Source organism: Daphnia pulex, chromosome 2 (assembly GCF_021134715.1).
Source record: "Daphnia pulex isolate KAP4 chromosome 2, ASM2113471v1".
NCBI classification, from domain to species: Eukaryota; Metazoa; Arthropoda; class Branchiopoda; order Diplostraca; family Daphniidae; genus Daphnia; species Daphnia pulex.
Genome location: NC_060018.1, coordinates 7,323,602 through 7,341,810, shown reverse-complemented (window position 1 = coordinate 7,341,810; position 18,209 = coordinate 7,323,602). Strand labels below are relative to the sequence as shown.

The window sequence follows — 18,209 nt, the reverse complement described above, 5'->3', positions numbered from 1 at the left end:
CCAATTATTAAGCCCGGTTAGCTCAGACGGTAGAGCGCGGGACTTTTAATCCTGAGGTCAAGGGTTCAAGTCTCTTATCGGGCGGCTAGTCTTCTGATTTTAGTTAGTATTGTTGGTTTTCCACCATTTATTATCAAGTTAATATCGTTTGAAATCATTCACCATTATGGGCAGAATTCATAGATGTTCATAGACGACAACACGAGTTCTCATGGTGTTTCTTTACGTTAATTCCTACGATGTAGAGAAAGTGCGAACCAAAAGGAAGTACATTCGGATATAGGTCGTGGAACATACACAAATAATGAAATGAGATAGTGAGAAAGAGTATCCCTCATTGTGAGAGTAGAAAGCCTTGATATTTGATACAACTAATTGCAATAGTAAATGTATGTCCAGTTATAGAACTCGAAAGCTGTAAATAGAGTTTGTACTTAAGATTATTCAAAAAACATGGTTTTCAAGATTGAGACGATGTCCACAGACGGTAATCGCTGTATGTTTATATAACATGGGACGTTTGGCTATCTTCTAGGAAGAAGCTTTGCAATATAACGTCATTCCTCGAATAGGAGATTCAACATAACTCAGCCTTTGTGGCCTAATGGATAAGGCACCGGCCTCCTAAGCCGGGGATTGCGAGTTCGAGTCTCGCCAGAGGTAGCGAGCAACCGAAACTATAATTATCGAAAATCGTCGTTAAATTGGCAATTACTTGTCTTTTGTTTTACTGTTTTCAAGCAAAAATTTTCATTGGTCCAAGTGTTGGGAAATCGCTGAAATGGCATGCTTAAACTTGGAAACCTTTGCCAGGCAGTGACAATTACTTGGCAGCGGAACTTATTCTGCTGTTTTACAGGTGAACTCTGACTCTCTCATCCTTCTCTGCCGTCTTCACTGGTTCCTGGAGCAACAACGCGCTGAATTCAAGACGCTGGTCATGATGGTAAGGTGCATTCTTGGCAACGTGTACTTGTTGTCTCTCATCTACTTTTAGAAACTATCTAAACCTGGCCTACGATCACAGACCTCGACTTCGATGGACCTGACTGTTCTTACCACTCGTACGGACCATTGTTGAGAGCATGCCTTATCCAGGGTCACCCCGTTGCTTAGTTTGTCTTGTCTTGTCCAGGGCCATCACATATGCTAAAGACCTAAAGACCTTTCGTTCTTCTCTCACTGTGTACTCCCCTACTGATTTTAAACTTGGATGTTCTCCCAAAAAATGACTAGAAATAACTTCTGGCGTCACTTGATCAAATGTTGTGTAGTTACATTTACCAATAAAATGCCACAAAACGCAGATAGTAGGATTCGAACCTACGCTCCAAGATGGAAACTGATTTCGAGTCAGTCGCCTTAACCACTCGGCCATATCTGCATTCACTATTTTAGCAAAATATTTCGAATCTATCAGTACCTTTTTAGAGTGGAAAATATTTAATGAAAGAATTATAGTGGCCCGTAAGAGGATCGAACTCATGACCTCCGCGTTATTAGCACGGCGCTCTAACCAACTGAGCTAACAGGCCAATAAATTCTTAATATATTAATAAAAGGTTCATTCATCATCAGTTAGGTATACTCTGTGTGTCTTTAGAGAGAATGATTTAAGGTATCTACCAAGCAAGGCTATATCAGCAGCCAATTTCAATCGTCACTGTGAAGGCAATGCAAGCCAGTGATATTCATTGAGTGTTCGAGATATATTTGTAGTTTTATTGATCTGACATGATTCCCCATGGTTTGTGGTTAACTACTACTCATCATGAACTAATTGTTTCGTCATATGCTATTAATCGTGGCGGGACTCGAACCCGCAATTTGCCGCAAATGCCACAAAACGCAGATAGTAGGATTCGAACCTACGCTCCAAGATGGAAACTGATTTCGAGTCAGTCGCCTTAACCACTCGGCCATATCTGCATTCACTATTTTAGCAAAATATTTCAAATCTATCAGTACCTTTTTAGAGTGGAAAATATTTAATGAAAGAATTATAGTGGCCCGTAAGAGGATCGAACTCATGACCTCCGCGTTATTAGCACGGCGCTCTAACCAACTGAGCTAACAGGCCAATAAATTCTTAATATATTAATAAAAGGTTCATTCATCATCAGTTAGGTATACTCTGTGTGTCTTTAGAGAGAATGATTTAAGGTATCTACCAAGCAAGGCTATATCAGCAGCCAATTTCAATCGTCACTGTGAAGGCAATGCAAGCCAGTGATATTCATTGAGTGTTCGAGATATATTTGTAGTTTTATTGATCTGACATGATTCCCCATGGTTTGTGGTTAACTACTACTCATCATGAACTAATAGTTTCGTCATATGCTATTAATCGTGGCGGGACTCGAACCCGCAATTTTCGGATAACTACTTTCATAGAAGTCCGACGCCTTATCCATTAGGCCACACGACCTACAGTTAAAGAAAGTGCTAGGATTTTGCATCTCTCATTTAACCTGCTCTTCAGTAAGGTCAAACGGAAATATTGGTGAACCAATAAATATTATTACTAGATTGTCTGAAAAATCGGGGCAGTTGTGGCCGAGTGGTTAAGGCGATAGACTTGAAATCTATTCCTCTCTGAGGGCGTAGGTTCGAACCCTACCATCTGCGGTGAATTGCCATTTGTTTCACATGCTAGTATTTTCTAGTGGAACAACTCATTTTCAATCGTTTACTAGTATCTCAAATTTACGCATGATTACAAATATTAACTGTGCAGTCATGGGTATCCTAGGTCCCGGGATCTATCTCGGAACCGTGGAGCCATGACCTGTTACTTGGCGTTTCCAGAAACGTGTCTATTTTTCAGAACCAGTGCCGAAATGCATTATGGCGGTCTTTGAGTGTAGTTTACAAACACAAAATGTAGTCAGAGACAAATTATAGGATGAAAGAATGTGTACCCATTTTGTTTACGAAGAATAGAAAAACATCCGTACTTCCGTCCGTAAAAGATCTATAAGCAATCGTAAAATTTAAAAATGAACTCGAACGGAAAACTATTGCAATACCAATTATTAAGCCCGGTTAGCTCAGACGGTAGAGCGCGGGACTTTTAATCCTGAGGTCAAGGGTTCAAGTCCCTTATCGGGCGGCTAGTCTTTTGATTTTAGTTAGTATTGTTGGTTTTCCACCATTTATTATCAAGTTAATATCGTTTGAAATCATTCACCATTATGGGCAGAATTCATAGATGTTCATAGACGACAACACGAGTTCTCATGGTGTTTCTTTACGTTAATTCCTACGATGTAGAGAAAGTGCGAACCAAAAGGAAGTACATTCGGATATAGGTCGTGGAACATACACAAATAATGAAATGAGATAGTGAGAAAGAGTATCCCTCATTGTGAGAGTAGAAAGCCTTGATATTTGATACAACTAATTGCAATAGTAAATGTATGTCCAGTTATAGAACTCGAAAGCTGTAAATAGAGTTTGTAGTTAAGATTATTCAAAAAACATGGTTTTCAAGATTGAGACGATGTCCACAGACGGTAATCGCTGTATGTTTATATAACATGGGACGTTTGGCTATCTTCTAGGAAAAAGCTTTGCAATATAACGTCATTCCTCGAATAGGAGATTCACCATAACTCAGCCTTTGTGGCCTAATGGATAAGGCACCGGCCTCCTAAGCCGGGGATTGCGAGTTCGAGTCTCGCCAGAGGTAGCGAGCAACCGAAACTATAATTATCGAAAATCGTCGTTAAATTGGCAATTACTTGTCTTTTGTTTTACTGTTTTCAAGCAAAAATTTTCATTGGTCCAAGTGTTGGGAAATCGCTGAAATGGCATGCTTAAACTTGGAAACCTTTGCCAGGCAGTGACAATTACTTGGCAGCGGAACTTATTCTGCTGTTTTACAGGTGAACTCTGACTCTCTCATCCTTCTCTGCCGTCTTCACTGGTTCCTGGAGCAACAACGCGCTGAATTCAAGACGCTGGTCATGATGGTAAGGTGCATTCTCGGCAACGTGTACTTGTTGTCTCTCATCTACTTTTAGAAACTATCTAAACCTGGCCTACGATCACAGACCTCGACTTCGATGGACCTGACTGTTCTTACCACTCGTACGGACCATTGTTGAGAGCATGCCTTATCCAGGGTCACCCCGTTGCTTAGTTTGTCTTGTCTTGTCCAGGGCCATCACATATGCTAAAGACCTAAAGACCTTTCGTTCTTCTCTCACTGTGTACTCCCCTACTGATTTTAAACTTGGATGTTCTCCCAAAAAATGACTAGAAATAACTTCTGGCGTCACTTGATCAAATGTTGTGTAGTTACATTTACCAATAAAATGCCACAAAACGCAGATAGTAGGATTCGAACCTACGCTCCAAGATGGAAACTGATTTCGAGTCAGTCGCCTTAACCACTCGGCCATATCTGCATTCACTATTTTAGCAAAATATTTCGAATCTATCAGTACCTTTTTAGAGTGGAAAATATTTAATGAAAGAATTATAGTGGCCCGTAAGAGGATCGAACTCATGACCTCCGCGTTATTAGCACGGCGCTCTAACCAACTGAGCTAACAGGCCAATAAATTCTTAATATATTAATAAAAGGTTCATTCATCATCAGTTAGGTATACTCTGTGTGTCTTTAGAGAGAATGATTTAAGGTATCTACCAAGCAAGGCTATAGCAGCAGCCAATTTCAATCGTCACTGTGAAGGCAATGCAAGCCAGTGATATTCATTGAGTGTTCGAGATATATTTGTAGTTTTATTGATCTGACATGATTCCCCATGGTTTGTGGTTAACTACTACTCATCATGAACTAATAGTTTCGTCATATGCTATTAATCGTGGCGGGACTCGAACCCGCAATTTTCGGATAACTACTTTCATAGAAGTCCGACGCCTTATCCATTAGGCCACACGACCTACACTTAAAGAAAGTGCTAGGATTTTGCATCTCTCATTTAACCTGCTCTTCAGTAAGGTCAAACGGAAATATTGGTGAACCAATAAATATTATTACTAGATTGTCTGAAAAATCGGGGCAGTTGTGGCCGAGTGGTTAAGGCGATAGACTTGAAATCTATTCCTCTCTGAGGGCGTAGGTTCGAACCCTACCATCTGCGGTGAATTGCCATTTGTTTCACATGCTAGTATTTTCTAGTGGAACAACTCATTTTCAATCGTTTACTAGTATCTCAAATTTACGCATGATTACAAATATTAACTGTGCAGTCATGGGTATCCTAGGTCCCGGGATCTATCTCGGAACCGTGGAGCCATGACCTGTTACTTGGCGTTTCCAGAAACGTGTCTATTTTTCAGAACCAGTGCCGAAATGCATTATGGCGGTCTTTGAGTGTAGTTTACAAACACAAAATGTAGTCAGAGACAAATTATAGGATGAAAGAATGTGTACCCATTTTGTTTACGAAGAATAGAAAAACGTCCGTACTTCCGTCCGTAAAAGATCTATAAGCAATCGTAAAATTTAAAAATGAACTCGAACGGAAAACTATTGCAATACCAATTATTAAGCCCGGTCAGCTCAGACGGTAGAGCGCGGGACTTTTAATCCTGAGATCAAGGGTTCAAGTCCCTTATCGGGCGGCTAGTCTTTTGATTTTAGTTAGTATTGTTGGTTTTCCACCATTTATTATCAAGTTAATATCGTTTGAAATCATTCACCATTATGGGCAGAATTCATAGATGTTCATAGACGACAACACGAGTTCTCATGGTGTTTCTTTACGTTAATTCCTACGATGTAGAGAAAGTGCGAACCAAAAGGAAGTACATTCGGATATAGGTCGTGGAACATACACAAATAATGAAATGAGATAGTGAGAAAGAGTATCCCTCATTGTGAGAGTAGAAAGCCTTGATATTTGATACAACTAATTGCAATAGTAAATGTATGTCCAGTTATAGAACTCGAAAGCTGTAAATAGAGTTTGTAGTTAAGTTATTCAAAAAACATGGTTTTCAAGATTGAGACGATGTCCACAGACGGTAATCGCTGTATGTTTATATAACATGGGACGTTTGGCTATCTTCTAGGAAAAAGCTTTGCAATATAACGTCATTCCTCGAATAGGAGATTCACCATAACTCAGCCTTTGTGGCCTAATGGATAAGGCACCGGCCTCCTAAGCCGGGGATTGCGAGTTCGAGTCTCGCCAGAGGTAGCGAGCAACCGAAACTATAATTATCGAAAATCGTCGTTAAATTGGCAATTACTTGTCTTTTGTTTTACTGTTTTCAAGCAAAAATTTTCATTGGTCCAAGTGTTGGGAAATCGCTGAAATGGCATGCTTAAACTTGGAAACCTTTGCCAGTGACAATTACTTGGCAGCGGAACTTATTCTGCTGTTTTACAGGTGAACTCTGACTCTCTCATCCTTCTCTGCCGTCTTCACTGGTTCCTGGAGCAACAACGCGCTGAATTCAAGACGCTGGTCATGATGGTAAGGTGCATTCTCGGCAACGTGTACTTGTTGTCTCTCATCTACTTTTAGAAACTATCTAAACCTGGCCTACGATCACAGACCTCGACTTCGATGGACCTGACTGTTCTTACCACTCGTACGGACCATTGTTGAGAGCATGCCTTATCCAGGGTCACCCCGTTGCTTAGTTTGTCTTGTCTTGTCCAGGGCCATCACATATGCTAAAGACCTAAAGACCTTTCGTTCTTCTCTCACTGTGTACTCCCCTACTGATTTTAAACTTGGATGTTCTCCCAAAAAATGACTAGAAATAACTTCTGGCGTCACTTGATCAAATGTTGTGTAGTTACATTTACCAATAAAATGCCACAAAACGCAGATAGTAGGATTCGAACCTACGCTCCAAGATGGAAACTGATTTCGAGTCAGTCGCCTTAACCACTCGGCCATATCTGCATTTACTATTTTAGCAAAATATTTCGAATCTATCAGTTCCTTTTTAGAGTGGAAAATATTTAATGAAAGAATTATAGTGGCCCGTAAGAGGATCGAACTCATGACCTCCGCGTTATTAGCACGGCGCTCTAACCAACTGAGCTAACAGGCCAATAAATTCTTAATATATTAATAAAAGGTTCATTCATCATCAGTTAGGTATACTCTGTGTGTCTTTAGAGAGAATGATTTAAGGTATCTACCAAGCAAGGCTATATCAGCAGCCAATTTCAATCGTCACTGTGAAGGCAATGCAAGCCAGTGATATTCATTGAGTGTTCGAGATATATTTGTAGTTTTATTGATCTGACATGATTCCCCATGGTTTGTGGTTAACTACTACTCATCATGAACTAATAGTTTCGTCATATGCTATTAATCGTGGCGGGACTCGAACCCGCAATTTTCGGATAACTACTTTCATAGAAGTCCGACGCCTTATCCATTAGGCCACACGACCTACACTTAAAGAAAGTGCTTGGATTTTGCATCTCTCATTTAACCTGCTCTTCAGTAAGGTCAAACGGAAATATTGGTGAACCAATAAATATTATTACTAGATTGTCTGAAAAATCGGGGCAGTTGTGGCCGAGTGGTTAAGGCGATAGACTTGAAATCTATTCCTCTCTGAGGGCGTAGGTTCGAACCCTACCAACTGCGGTGAATTGCCATTTGTTTCCAGTGAGTCGTATCGCTTAGAAAAAAAACCAAAACTTTGTTTTTTTTTGGTTTTTTTCTAAAATTGAATCAATTTTGTTGCCAGACTTCGTTTTAAAAATTCAATGGTTGAACAATAGTTCCTTCTTTTGAAAAATAAAAATAAAAAAAAACCACGCCCCACGAAAAGCTTTGACCATCGGTAAAATTAAACAGCGAGTTGTTTGCTGTATTGTTCATTGTCCCGAAAACCACCCACTAAATTTCTGCTACGCTCTGGCTTTTAAAATAGGTTAGACATTCTGTTAGCTCTGTGTTTTCAGTTCACATTCTCTGTATTCTTGCGGTTAAGAGAAGTTAGTAAAAACGTTTGAGTCTTGTAATGTCATCTCCTAAAGAAAATCCCGTGTTTAAGTTTTTTGAAAAACGTGCAGAAAAGGATATTGTGTGTTTAGTTCCTGGTTGTAAAAAGCCCGGGCGTACTTCTTATCATGCCGGAAATTTACGAGCTCATTTGAAGGCAAAACACAGAGAGCAGTTTCAATTAATAGAACACTTAAGTAATACCAAAGCTGATTCCGAGAGTTCTGAAGAGAATCGTGATGTCACTTTCAACAATTCGCTAGCATCTGCCAGCAATAGTCTTGAAGCCAATGGTTCGTCTAACTCGTCATTGCAGCCTCCTACGAAGAAGCGTCGGTTGTCAATAGAAATTACTGAAAGGCAAGTTGTAGACGCGTGTGTAGAGATGGTAACTGTTAATGGGAGACCCTTTAAAGCGCTTAGTGATTCGGGCTTTCGAAAAATTCTAGATCCTATCCTTAAGGGTTTTGGGGGAACTTTTACTATTAGCGCAGAAAATATTCGCGACAAGGTGGAAGGAAAAGCTAAGGAAATACGCGACAAGATTAAAAAGGATGTGAAAAATCGATTTGTTTCTGTTAAAATGGATTGTGCGACTCGCTTGGACCGAGCTCTTTTAGGCATAAATCTCCAGTTTAACAAGAAAGGAAAAATTCAGCTCTACACTCTAGCAATCATAGAGATGAAACAAAGTCACACTGCTGTAAACTTTAAACAAAATTTGCTGGACGTTTTCGGTGTTTTTGGGATAAAGTTGTGGCAAGTGTATAGTCTAACAACCGATAACGGTGCCAATATGTTAAAAGCCAGTCGTATTTTGGCTCAAACTGATTCAGCAGAGAGTGACGAAGAAGAAGACAGTGATTATAATGACCGCTTGCTTGAAGAAGAATTAATTCGTCGAATGGAAGAGGGACAAAATGTGAGCGATGAAGGAGGAGAGGAGAGTGCGGAATTGCAAAATATGTTGCAAGGTGTGCGCTGTGCTGCCCACACTCTTCAGCTCGCTATTCTTGACGCATTGGCTGAGCCTGGTATAGCAGTTATTGCCAAGGCAAGAGCTGTTTGCAAGACCTTAAGGAGTCAAACGTTTATGGCAGCAATAAGGCTGGCAGGTCAAAAGAAGCCAATAATCGACTGCCTCACTCGTTGGTGTTCAACATGTTTGATGTTAGAAAGGCTTATTGAGTTGAAGGAATTTATTGCTGAACTGACAAATGAGGGTAAAAACCAAAACCTTAAACTCACAGAACAGGATTGGTCAAGAATTGAAGATATTATAAAAATATTAAAACCGGCTCGTATCTTGACTACCGTTTTGCAATCAGAGCAACTCACAATCGGGGATTTTTATGGTTCGTGGCTCAAGTGTCAACTAGAAATTTCTAAATTCAACTCGAGTTTTGCTAAAAATTTACTAAAGCACATGAAAAAGAGGTTGGCAGTCCTTTTAACCAGCGAAGTTGTGTTGGCAGCTCTTTATCTTGATCCGAGGTAAACAATTTTTTTTTAATTTTTTTTATCGCTCATCAGCCACCATATTTTGTTTAGATATAATGTCATGCTCGAAGCTGATCAGTTAAAAGCAGCCCGGGAACATTTACTAAAGCTGTGGCGTTTAATTGAATCTAACCGAAGCGAACCTTCAACTAATACGTCCGCCAGGTTACCTCAACCGAACCTTCAGCCGATTGAAACCGGGGCAGCTTTAGAGAATGACGAGCTTCAAGAGATGCTTTTGGAGAAAGAAGCAGAACGACGTGAGAGAAGCACTGCTAATGAAAATGAATCCGTTATTGAAAAAATGATTCACGATTTCGTGAAAGACAAACTTGTTGACCGCTCAACTGATGTTCTAAAATACTGGGAGGACAATCGCTTGTTGAAACATCAGCTTTATGTGTTGGCTAAGGTTAAATTTTTAAATAATAAGATATTTGTTTCTATTTTCATCCAAAACTAACGCGTAAATAAGTTTAGGTTGCCCTTGCAGTGCCTTGCACACAAGTGAGTGTTGAACGGCTGTTTTCCGGTCTGAAATTCATTTTGTCGGTTTACCGCTCGAACTTAACTGAATCGATCCTTGAAGATATTTTAGTCGTAAGAGCAAATGCATTATTCACGGCCTAATATATTTAAAGTCTACTTGTTTTTTGTTTGTTGCTGTGTTTAAAAATCTAAACAGTACTAAAATAAAAAAACAATCAATCACCTGCGGCTAATATTTAACGCCCCCAATTAAAAAACCAACAAGGTCAAAAACTATGAAAAATCCAGATTTTTTTTTTCAAGCGGCTGTTGCCCCCCATTCTTATTGTTGTTGTTTTCAGAAAATGATTTAAAAAAAGTACGGTGAAAACTAAGCGATACGACTCACTGTTTGTTTCACATGCTAGTATTTTCTAGTGGAACAACTCATTTTCAATCGTTTACTAGTATCTCAAATTTACGCATGATTACAAATATTAACTGTGCAGTCATGGGTATCCTAGGTCCCGGGATCTATCTCGGAACCGTGGAGCCATGACCTGTTACTTGGCGTTTCCAGAAACGTGTCTATTTTTCAGAACCAGTGCCGAAATGCATTATGGCGGTCTTTGAGTGTAGTTTACAAACACAAAATGTAGTCAGAGACAAATTATAGGATGAAAGAATGTGTACCCATTTTGTTTACGAAGAATAGAAAAACGTCCGTACTTCCGTCCGTAAAAGATCTATAAGCAATCGTAAAATTTAAAAATGAACTCGAACGGAAAACTATTGCAATACAAATTATTAAGCCCGGTTAGCTCAGACGGTAGAGCGCGGGACTTTTAATCCTGAGGTCAAGGGTTCAAGTCCCTTATCGGGCGGCTAGTCTTCTGATTTTAGTTAGTATTGTTGGTTTTCCACCATTTATTATCAAGTTAATATCGTTTGAAATCATTCACCATTATGGGCAGAATTCATAGATGTTCATAGACGACAACACGAGTTCTCATGGTGTTTCTTTACGTTAATTCCTACGATGTAGAGAAAGTGCGAACCAAAAGGAAGTACATTCGGATATAGGTCGTGGAACATACACAAATAATGAAATGAGATAGTGAGAAAGAGTATCCCTCATTGTGAGAGTAGAAAGCCTTGATATTTGATACAACTAATTGCAATAGTAAATGTATGTCCAGTTATAGAACTCGAAAGCTGTAAATAGAGTTTGTAGTTAAGATTATTCAAAAAACATGGTTTTCAAGATTGAGACGATGTCCACAGACGGTAATCGCTGTATGTTTATATAACATGGGACGTTTGGCTATCTTCTAGGAAAAAGCTTTGCAATATAACGTCATTCCTCGAATAGGAGATTCACCATAACTCAGCCTTTGTGGCCTAATGGATAAGGCACCGGCCTCCTAAGCCGGGGATTGCGAGTTCGAGTCTCGCCAGAGGTAGCGAGCAACCGAAACTATAATTATCGAAAATCGTCGTTAAATTGGCAATTACTTGTCTTTTGTTTTACTGTTTTCAAGCAAAAATTTTCATTGGTCCAAGTGTTGGGAAATCGCTGAAATGGCATGCTTAAACTTGGAAACCTTTGCCAGTGACAATTACTTGGCAGCGGAACTTATTCTGCTGTTTTACAGGTGAACTCTGACTCTCTCATCCTTCTCTGCCGTCTTCACTGGTTCCTGGAGCAACAACGCGCTGAATTCAAGACGCTGGTCATGATGGTAAGGTGCATTCTCGGCAACGTGTACTTGTTGTCTCTCATCTACTTTTAGAAACTATCTAAACCTGGCCTACGATCACAGACCTCGACTTCGATGGACCTGACTGTTCTTACCACTCGTACGGACCATTGTTGAGAGCATGCCTTATCCAGGGTCACCCCGTTGCTTAGTTTGTCTTGTCTTGTCCAGGGCCATCACATATGCTAAAGACCTAAAGACCTTTCGTTCTTCTCTCACTGTGTACTCCCCTACTGATTTTAAACTTGGATGTTCTCCCAAAAAATGACTAGAAATAACTTCTGGCGTCACTTGATCAAATGTTGTGTAGTTACATTTACCAATAAAATGCCACAAAACGCAGATAGTAGGATTCGAACCTACGCTCCAAGATGGAAACTGATTTCGAGTCAGTCGCCTTAACCACTCGGCCATATCTGCATTCACTATTTTAGCAAAATATTTCGAATCTATCAGTACCTTTTTAGAGTGGAAAATATTTAATGAAAGAATTATAGTGGCCCGTAAGAGGATCGAACTCATGACCTCCGCGTTATTAGCACGGCGCTCTAACCAACTGAGCTAACAGGCCAATAAATTCTTAATATATTAATAAAAGGTTCATTCATCATCAGTTAGGTATACTCTGTGTGTCTTTAGAGAGAATGATTTAAGGTATCTACCAAGCAAGGCTATATCAGCAGCCAATTTCAATCGTCACTGTGAAGGCAATGCAAGCCAGTGATATTCATTGAGTGTTCGAGATATATTTGTAGTTTTATTGATCTGACATGATTCCCCATGGTTTGTGGTTAACTACTACTCATCATGAACTAATAGTTTCGTCATATGCTATTAATCGTGGCGGGACTCGAACCCGCAATTTTCGGATAACTACTTTCATAGAAGTCCGACGCCTTATCCATTAGGCCACACGACCTACACTTAAAGAAAGTGCTTGGATTTTGCATCTCTCATTTAACCTGCTCTTCAGTAAGGTCAAACGGAAATATTGGTGAACCAATAAATATTATTACTAGATTGTCTGAAAAATCGGGGCAGTTGTGGCCGAGTGGTTAAGGCGATAGACTTGAAATCTATTCCTCTCTGAGGGCGTAGGTTCGAACCCTACCAACTGCGGTGAATTGCCATTTGTTTCACATGCTAGTATTTTCTAGTGGAACAACTCATTTTCAATCGTTTACTAGTATCTCAAATTTACGCATGATTACAAATATTAACTGTGCAGTCATGGGTATCCCAGGTCCCGGGATCTATCTCGGAACCGTGGAGCCATGACCTGTTACTTGGCGTTTCCAGAAACGTGTCTATTTTTCAGAACCAGTGCCGAAATGCATTATGGCGGTCTTTGAGTGTAGTTTACAAACACAAAATGTAGTCAGAGACAAATTATAGGATGAAAGAATGTGTACCCATTTTGTTTACGAAGAATAGAAAAACGTCCGTACTTCCGTCCGTAAAAGATCTATAAGCAATCGTAAAATTTAAAAATGAACTCGAACGGAAAACTATTGCAATACCAATTATTAAGCCCGGTTAGCTCAGACGGTAGAGCGCGGGACTTTTAATCCTGAGGTCAAGGGTTCAAGTCCCTTATCGGGCGGCTAGTCTTTTGATTTTAGTTAGTATTGTTGGTTTTCCACCATTTATTATCAAGTTAATATCGTTTGAAATCATTCACCATTATGGGCAGAATTCATAGATGTTCATAGACGACAACACGAGTTCTCATGGTGTTTCTTTACGTTAATTCCTACGATGTAGAGAAAGTGCGAACCAAAAGGAAGTACATTCGGATATAGGTCGTGGAACATACACAAATAATGAAATGAGATAGTGAGAAAGAGTATCCCTCATTGTGAGAGTAGAAAGCCTTGATATTTGATACAACTAATTGCAATAGTAAATGTATGTCCAGTTATAGAACTCGAAAGCTGTAAATAGAGTTTGTAGTTAAGATTATTCAAAAAACATGGTTTTCAAGATTGAGACGATGTCCACAGACGGTAATCGCTGTATGTTTATATAACATGGGACGTTTGGCTATCTTCTAGGAAAAAGCTTTGCAATATAACGTCATTCCTCGAATAGGAGATTCAACATAACTCAGCCTTTGTGGCCTAATGGATAAGGCACCGGCCTCCTAAGCCGGGGATTGCGAGTTCGAGTCTCGCCAGAGGTAGCGAGCAACCGAAACTATAATTATCGAAAATCGTCGTTAAATTGGCAATTACTTGTCTTTTGTTTTACTGTTTTCAAGCAAAAATTTTCATTGGTCCAAGTGTTGGGAAATCGCTGAAATGGCATGCTTAAACTTGGAAACCTTTGCCAGGCAGTGACAATTACTTGGCAGCGGAACTTATTCTGCTGTTTTACAGGTGAACTCTGACTCTCTCATCCTTCTCTGCCGTCTTCACTGGTTCCTGGAGCAACAACGCGCTGAATTCAAGACGCTGGTCATGATGGTAAGGTGCATTCTCGGCAACGTGTACTTGTTGTCTCTCATCTACTTTTAGAAACTATCTAAACCTGGCCTACGATCACAGACCTCGACTTCGATGGACCTGACTGTTCTTACCACTCGTACGGACCATTGTTGAGAGCATGCCTTATCCAGGGTCACCCCGTTGCTTAGTTTGTCTTGTCTTGTCCAGGGCCATCACATATGCTAAAGACCTAAAGACCTTTCGTTCTTCTCTCACTGTGTACTCCCCTTCCTATTTTAAACTTGGATGTTCTCCCAAAAAATGACTAGAAATAACTTCTGGCGTCACTTGATCAAATGTTGTGTAGTTACATTTACCAATAAAATGCCACAAAACGCAGATAGTAGGATTCGAACCTACGCTCCAAGATGGAAATTGATTTCGAGTCAGTCGCCTTAACCACTCGGCCATATCTGCATTCACTATTTTAGCAAAATATTTCAAATCTATCAGTACCTTTTTAGAGTGGAAAATATTTAATGAAAGAATTATAGTGGCCCGTAAGAGGATCGAACTCATGACCTCCGCGTTATTAGCACGGCGCTCTAACCAACTGAGCTAACAGGCCAATAAATTCTTAATATATTAATAAAAGGTTCATTCATCATCAGTTAGGTATACTCTGTGTGTCTTTAGAGAGAATGATTTAAGGTATCTACCAAGCAAGGCTATATCAGCAGCCAATTTCAATCGTCACTGTGAAGGCAATGCAAGCCAGTGATATTCATTGAGTGTTCGAGATATATTTGTAGTTTTATTGATCTGACATGATTCCCCATGGTTTGTGGTTAACTACTACTCATCATGAACTAATAGTTTCGTCATATGCTATTAATCGTGGCGGGACTCGAACCCGCAATTTTCGGATAACTACTTTCATAGAAGTCCGACGCCTTATCCATTAGGCCACACGACCTACACTTAAAGAAAGTGCTTGGATTTTGCATCTCTCATTTAACCTGCTCTTCAGTAAGGTCAAACGGAAATATTGGTGAACCAATAAATATTATTACTAGATTGTCTGAAAAATCGGGGCAGTTGTGGCCGAGTGGTTAAGGCGATAGACTTGAAATCTATTCCTCTCTGAGGGCGTAGGTTCGAACCCTACCATCTGCGGTGAATTGCCATTTGTTTCACATGCTAGTATTTTCTAGTGGAACAACTCATTTTCAATCGTTTACTAGTATCTCAAATTTACGCATGATTACAAATATTAACTGTGCAGTCATGGGTATCCTAGGTCCCGGGATCTATCTCGGAACCGTGGAGCCATGACCTGTTACTTGGCGTTTCCAGAAACGTGTCTATTTTTCAGAACCAGTGCCGAAATGCATTATGGCGGTCTTTGAGTGTAGTTTACAAACACAAAATGTAGTCAGAGACAAATTATAGGATGAAAGAATGTGTACCCATTTTGTTTACGAAGAATAGAAAAACGTCCGTACTTCCGTCCGTAAAAGATCTATAAGCAATCGTAAAATTCAAAAATGAACTCGAACGGAAAACTATTGCAATACCAATTATTAAGCCCGGTTAGCTCAGACGGTAGAGCGCGGGACTTTTAATCCTGAGGTCAAGGGTTCAAGTCTCTTATCGGGCGGCTAGTCTTCTGATTTTAGTTAGTATTGTTGGTTTTCCACCATTTATTATCAAGTTAATATCGTTTGAAATCATTCACCATTATGGGCAGAATTCATAGATGTTCATAGACGACAACACGAGTTCTCATGGTGTTTCTTTACGTTAATTCCTACGATGTAGAGAAAGTGCGAACCAAAAGGAAGTACATTCGGATATAGGTCGTGGAACATACACAAATAATGAAATGAGATAGTGAGAAAGAGTATCCCTCATTGTGAGAGTAGAAAGCCTTGATATTTGATACAACTAATTGCAATAGTAAATGTATGTCCAGTTATAGAACTCGAAAGCTGTAAATAGAGTTTGTAGTTAAGATTATTCAAAAAACATGGTTTTCAAGATTGAGACGATGTCCACAGACGGTAATCGCTGTATGTTTATATAACATGGGACGTTTGGCTATCTTCTAGGAAGAAGCTTTGCAATATAACGTCATTCCTCGAATAGGAGATTCAACATAACTCAGCCTTTGTGGCCTAATGGATAAGGCACCGGCCTCCTAAGCCGGGGATTGCGAGTTCGAGTCTCGCCAGAGGTAGCGAGCAACCGAAACTATAATTATCAAAAATCGTCGTTAAATTGGCAATTACTTGTCTTTTGTTTTACTGTTTTCAAGCAAAAATTTTCATTGGTCCAAGTGTTGGGAAATCGCTGAAATGGCATGCTTAAACTTGGAAACCTTTGCCAGGCAGTGACAATTACTTGGCAGCGGAACTTATTCTGCTGTTTTACAGGTGAACTCTGACTCTCTCATCCTTCTCTGCCGTCTTCACTGGTTCCTGGAGCAACAACGCGCTGAATTCAAGACGCTGGTCATGATGGTAAGGTGCATTCTCGGCAACGTGTACTTGTTGTCTCTCATCTACTTTTAGAAACTATCTAAACCTGGCCTACGATCACAGACCTCGACTTCGATGGACCTGACTGTTCTTACCACTCGTACGGACCATTGTTGAGAGCATGCCTTATCCAGGGTCACCCCGTTGCTTAGTTTGTCTTGTCTTGTCCAGGGCCATCACATATGCTAAAGACCTAAAGACCTTTCGTTCTTCTCTCACTGTGTACTCCCCTACTGATTTTAAACTTGGATGTTCTCCCAAAAAATGACTAGAAATAACTTCTGGCGTCACTTGATCAAATGTTGTGTAGTTACATTTACCAATAAAATGCCACAAAACGCAGATAGTAGGATTCGAACCTACGCTCCAAGATGGAAACTGATTTCGAGTCAGTCGCCTTAACCACTCGGCCATATCTGCATTCACTATTTTAGCAAAATATTTCGAATCTATCAGTACCTTTTTAGAGTGGAAAATATTTAATGAAAGAATTATAGTGGCCCGTAAGAGGATCGAACTCATGACCTCCGCGTTATTAGCACGGCGCTCTAACCAACTGAGCTAACAGGCCAATAAATTCTTAATATATTAATAAAAGGTTCATTCATCATCAGTTAGGTATACTCTGTGTGTCTTTAGAGAGAATGATTTAAGGTATCTACCAAGCAAGGCTATATCAGCAGCCAATTTCAATCGTCACTGTGAAGGCAATGCAAGCCAGTGATATTCATTGAGTGTTCGAGATATATTTGTAGTTTTATTGATCTGACATGATTCCCCATGGTTTGTGGTTAACTACTACTCATCATGAACTAATTGTTTCGTCATATGCTATTAATCGTGGCGGGACTCGAACCCGCAATTTGCCGCAAATGCCACAAAACGCAGATAGTAGGATTCGAACCTACGCTCCAAGATGGAAACTGATTTCGAGTCAGTCGCCTTAACCACTCGGCCATATCTGCATTCACTATTTTAGCAAAATATTTCAAATCTATCAGTACCTTTTTAGAGTGGAAAATATTTAATGAAAGAATTATAGTGGCCCGTAAGAGGATCGAACTCATGACCTCCGCGTTATTAGCACGGCGATCTAACCAACTGAGCTAACAGGCCAATAAATTCTTAATATATTAATAAAAGGTTCATTCATCATCAGTTAGGTATACTCTGTGTGTCTTTAGAGAGAATGATTTAAGGTATCTACCAAGCAAGGCTATAGCAGCAGCCAATTTCAATCGTCACTGTGAAGGCAATGCAAGCCAGTGATATTCATTGAGTGTTCGAGATATATTTGTAGTTTTATTGATCTGACATGATTCCCCATGGTTTGTGGTTAACTACTACTCATCATGAACTAATAGTTTCGTCATATGCTATTAATCGTGGCGGGACTCGAACCCGCAATTTTCGGATAACTACTTTCATAGAAGTCCGACGCCTTATCCATTAGGCCACACGACCTACACTTAAAGAAAGTGCTTGGATTTTGCATCTCTCATTTAACCTGCTCTTCAGTAAGGTCAAACGGAAATATTGGTGAACCAATAAATATTATTACTAGAT

At 39.8% G+C, this 18,209-nt stretch overlaps 35 non-coding genes across 35 annotated transcripts; 14 read left to right on the top strand and 21 right to left on the bottom strand.

Moving 5' to 3' along the window:
- Positions 1 to 590: 590 nt before the first annotated feature.
- Positions 591 to 663, top strand: Trnar-ccu. The gene has a single exon. It is a non-coding gene; the product is annotated as a tRNA-Arg (tRNA).
- A 639-nt stretch (positions 664 to 1,302) lies between these two features.
- Trnas-cga lies at positions 1,303 to 1,384 on the bottom strand. Its single transcript has one exon. It is a non-coding gene; the product is annotated as a tRNA-Ser (tRNA).
- Positions 1,385 to 1,461: 77 nt separating this feature from the next.
- Trnai-aau lies at positions 1,462 to 1,535 on the bottom strand. Its single transcript has one exon. It is a non-coding gene; the product is annotated as a tRNA-Ile (tRNA).
- A 312-nt stretch (positions 1,536 to 1,847) lies between these two features.
- Trnas-cga lies at positions 1,848 to 1,929 on the bottom strand. Its single transcript has one exon. It is a non-coding gene; the product is annotated as a tRNA-Ser (tRNA).
- A 77-nt stretch (positions 1,930 to 2,006) lies between these two features.
- Trnai-aau lies at positions 2,007 to 2,080 on the bottom strand. The gene has a single exon. It is a non-coding gene; the product is annotated as a tRNA-Ile (tRNA).
- A 264-nt stretch (positions 2,081 to 2,344) lies between these two features.
- Trnar-ucu lies at positions 2,345 to 2,428 on the bottom strand. Its single transcript is given in 2 exon segments — positions 2,345 to 2,380; positions 2,392 to 2,428. It is a non-coding gene; the product is annotated as a tRNA-Arg (tRNA).
- A 118-nt stretch (positions 2,429 to 2,546) lies between these two features.
- Positions 2,547 to 2,628, top strand: Trnas-uga. The gene has a single exon. It is a non-coding gene; the product is annotated as a tRNA-Ser (tRNA).
- Positions 2,629 to 3,039: 411 nt separating this feature from the next.
- On the top strand, positions 3,040 to 3,112 carry Trnak-uuu. Its single transcript has one exon. It is a non-coding gene; the product is annotated as a tRNA-Lys (tRNA).
- Positions 3,113 to 3,618: 506 nt separating this feature from the next.
- Trnar-ccu lies at positions 3,619 to 3,691 on the top strand. Its single transcript has one exon. It is a non-coding gene; the product is annotated as a tRNA-Arg (tRNA).
- Positions 3,692 to 4,330: 639 nt separating this feature from the next.
- Positions 4,331 to 4,412, bottom strand: Trnas-cga. Its single transcript has one exon. It is a non-coding gene; the product is annotated as a tRNA-Ser (tRNA).
- A 77-nt stretch (positions 4,413 to 4,489) lies between these two features.
- On the bottom strand, positions 4,490 to 4,563 carry Trnai-aau. Its single transcript has one exon. It is a non-coding gene; the product is annotated as a tRNA-Ile (tRNA).
- A 264-nt stretch (positions 4,564 to 4,827) lies between these two features.
- Positions 4,828 to 4,911, bottom strand: Trnar-ucu. Its single transcript is given in 2 exon segments — positions 4,828 to 4,863; positions 4,875 to 4,911. It is a non-coding gene; the product is annotated as a tRNA-Arg (tRNA).
- Positions 4,912 to 5,029: 118 nt separating this feature from the next.
- Positions 5,030 to 5,111, top strand: Trnas-uga. Its single transcript has one exon. It is a non-coding gene; the product is annotated as a tRNA-Ser (tRNA).
- Positions 5,112 to 6,100: 989 nt separating this feature from the next.
- Trnar-ccu lies at positions 6,101 to 6,173 on the top strand. Its single transcript has one exon. It is a non-coding gene; the product is annotated as a tRNA-Arg (tRNA).
- Positions 6,174 to 6,808: 635 nt separating this feature from the next.
- On the bottom strand, positions 6,809 to 6,890 carry Trnas-cga. The gene has a single exon. It is a non-coding gene; the product is annotated as a tRNA-Ser (tRNA).
- A 77-nt stretch (positions 6,891 to 6,967) lies between these two features.
- On the bottom strand, positions 6,968 to 7,041 carry Trnai-aau. The gene has a single exon. It is a non-coding gene; the product is annotated as a tRNA-Ile (tRNA).
- Positions 7,042 to 7,305: 264 nt separating this feature from the next.
- Trnar-ucu lies at positions 7,306 to 7,389 on the bottom strand. Its single transcript is given in 2 exon segments — positions 7,306 to 7,341; positions 7,353 to 7,389. It is a non-coding gene; the product is annotated as a tRNA-Arg (tRNA).
- Positions 7,390 to 7,507: 118 nt separating this feature from the next.
- Positions 7,508 to 7,589, top strand: Trnas-uga. The gene has a single exon. It is a non-coding gene; the product is annotated as a tRNA-Ser (tRNA).
- A 3,139-nt stretch (positions 7,590 to 10,728) lies between these two features.
- Positions 10,729 to 10,801, top strand: Trnak-uuu. Its single transcript has one exon. It is a non-coding gene; the product is annotated as a tRNA-Lys (tRNA).
- Positions 10,802 to 11,307: 506 nt separating this feature from the next.
- Positions 11,308 to 11,380, top strand: Trnar-ccu. Its single transcript has one exon. It is a non-coding gene; the product is annotated as a tRNA-Arg (tRNA).
- A 635-nt stretch (positions 11,381 to 12,015) lies between these two features.
- On the bottom strand, positions 12,016 to 12,097 carry Trnas-cga. The gene has a single exon. It is a non-coding gene; the product is annotated as a tRNA-Ser (tRNA).
- A 77-nt stretch (positions 12,098 to 12,174) lies between these two features.
- Positions 12,175 to 12,248, bottom strand: Trnai-aau. The gene has a single exon. It is a non-coding gene; the product is annotated as a tRNA-Ile (tRNA).
- Positions 12,249 to 12,512: 264 nt separating this feature from the next.
- Positions 12,513 to 12,596, bottom strand: Trnar-ucu. The gene is given in 2 exon segments: positions 12,513 to 12,548; positions 12,560 to 12,596. It is a non-coding gene; the product is annotated as a tRNA-Arg (tRNA).
- Positions 12,597 to 12,714: 118 nt separating this feature from the next.
- On the top strand, positions 12,715 to 12,796 carry Trnas-uga. The gene has a single exon. It is a non-coding gene; the product is annotated as a tRNA-Ser (tRNA).
- A 411-nt stretch (positions 12,797 to 13,207) lies between these two features.
- Positions 13,208 to 13,280, top strand: Trnak-uuu. Its single transcript has one exon. It is a non-coding gene; the product is annotated as a tRNA-Lys (tRNA).
- Positions 13,281 to 13,786: 506 nt separating this feature from the next.
- Trnar-ccu lies at positions 13,787 to 13,859 on the top strand. The gene has a single exon. It is a non-coding gene; the product is annotated as a tRNA-Arg (tRNA).
- Positions 13,860 to 14,498: 639 nt separating this feature from the next.
- On the bottom strand, positions 14,499 to 14,580 carry Trnas-cga. Its single transcript has one exon. It is a non-coding gene; the product is annotated as a tRNA-Ser (tRNA).
- A 77-nt stretch (positions 14,581 to 14,657) lies between these two features.
- Positions 14,658 to 14,731, bottom strand: Trnai-aau. Its single transcript has one exon. It is a non-coding gene; the product is annotated as a tRNA-Ile (tRNA).
- A 264-nt stretch (positions 14,732 to 14,995) lies between these two features.
- Trnar-ucu lies at positions 14,996 to 15,079 on the bottom strand. Its single transcript is given in 2 exon segments — positions 14,996 to 15,031; positions 15,043 to 15,079. It is a non-coding gene; the product is annotated as a tRNA-Arg (tRNA).
- Positions 15,080 to 15,197: 118 nt separating this feature from the next.
- Trnas-uga lies at positions 15,198 to 15,279 on the top strand. Its single transcript has one exon. It is a non-coding gene; the product is annotated as a tRNA-Ser (tRNA).
- A 990-nt stretch (positions 15,280 to 16,269) lies between these two features.
- Trnar-ccu lies at positions 16,270 to 16,342 on the top strand. Its single transcript has one exon. It is a non-coding gene; the product is annotated as a tRNA-Arg (tRNA).
- Positions 16,343 to 16,981: 639 nt separating this feature from the next.
- Positions 16,982 to 17,063, bottom strand: Trnas-cga. Its single transcript has one exon. It is a non-coding gene; the product is annotated as a tRNA-Ser (tRNA).
- Positions 17,064 to 17,140: 77 nt separating this feature from the next.
- On the bottom strand, positions 17,141 to 17,214 carry Trnai-aau. Its single transcript has one exon. It is a non-coding gene; the product is annotated as a tRNA-Ile (tRNA).
- A 312-nt stretch (positions 17,215 to 17,526) lies between these two features.
- Trnas-cga lies at positions 17,527 to 17,608 on the bottom strand. The gene has a single exon. It is a non-coding gene; the product is annotated as a tRNA-Ser (tRNA).
- Positions 17,609 to 18,023: 415 nt separating this feature from the next.
- On the bottom strand, positions 18,024 to 18,107 carry Trnar-ucu. Its single transcript is given in 2 exon segments — positions 18,024 to 18,059; positions 18,071 to 18,107. It is a non-coding gene; the product is annotated as a tRNA-Arg (tRNA).
- Between the last annotated feature and the right edge of the window lie 102 nt (positions 18,108 to 18,209).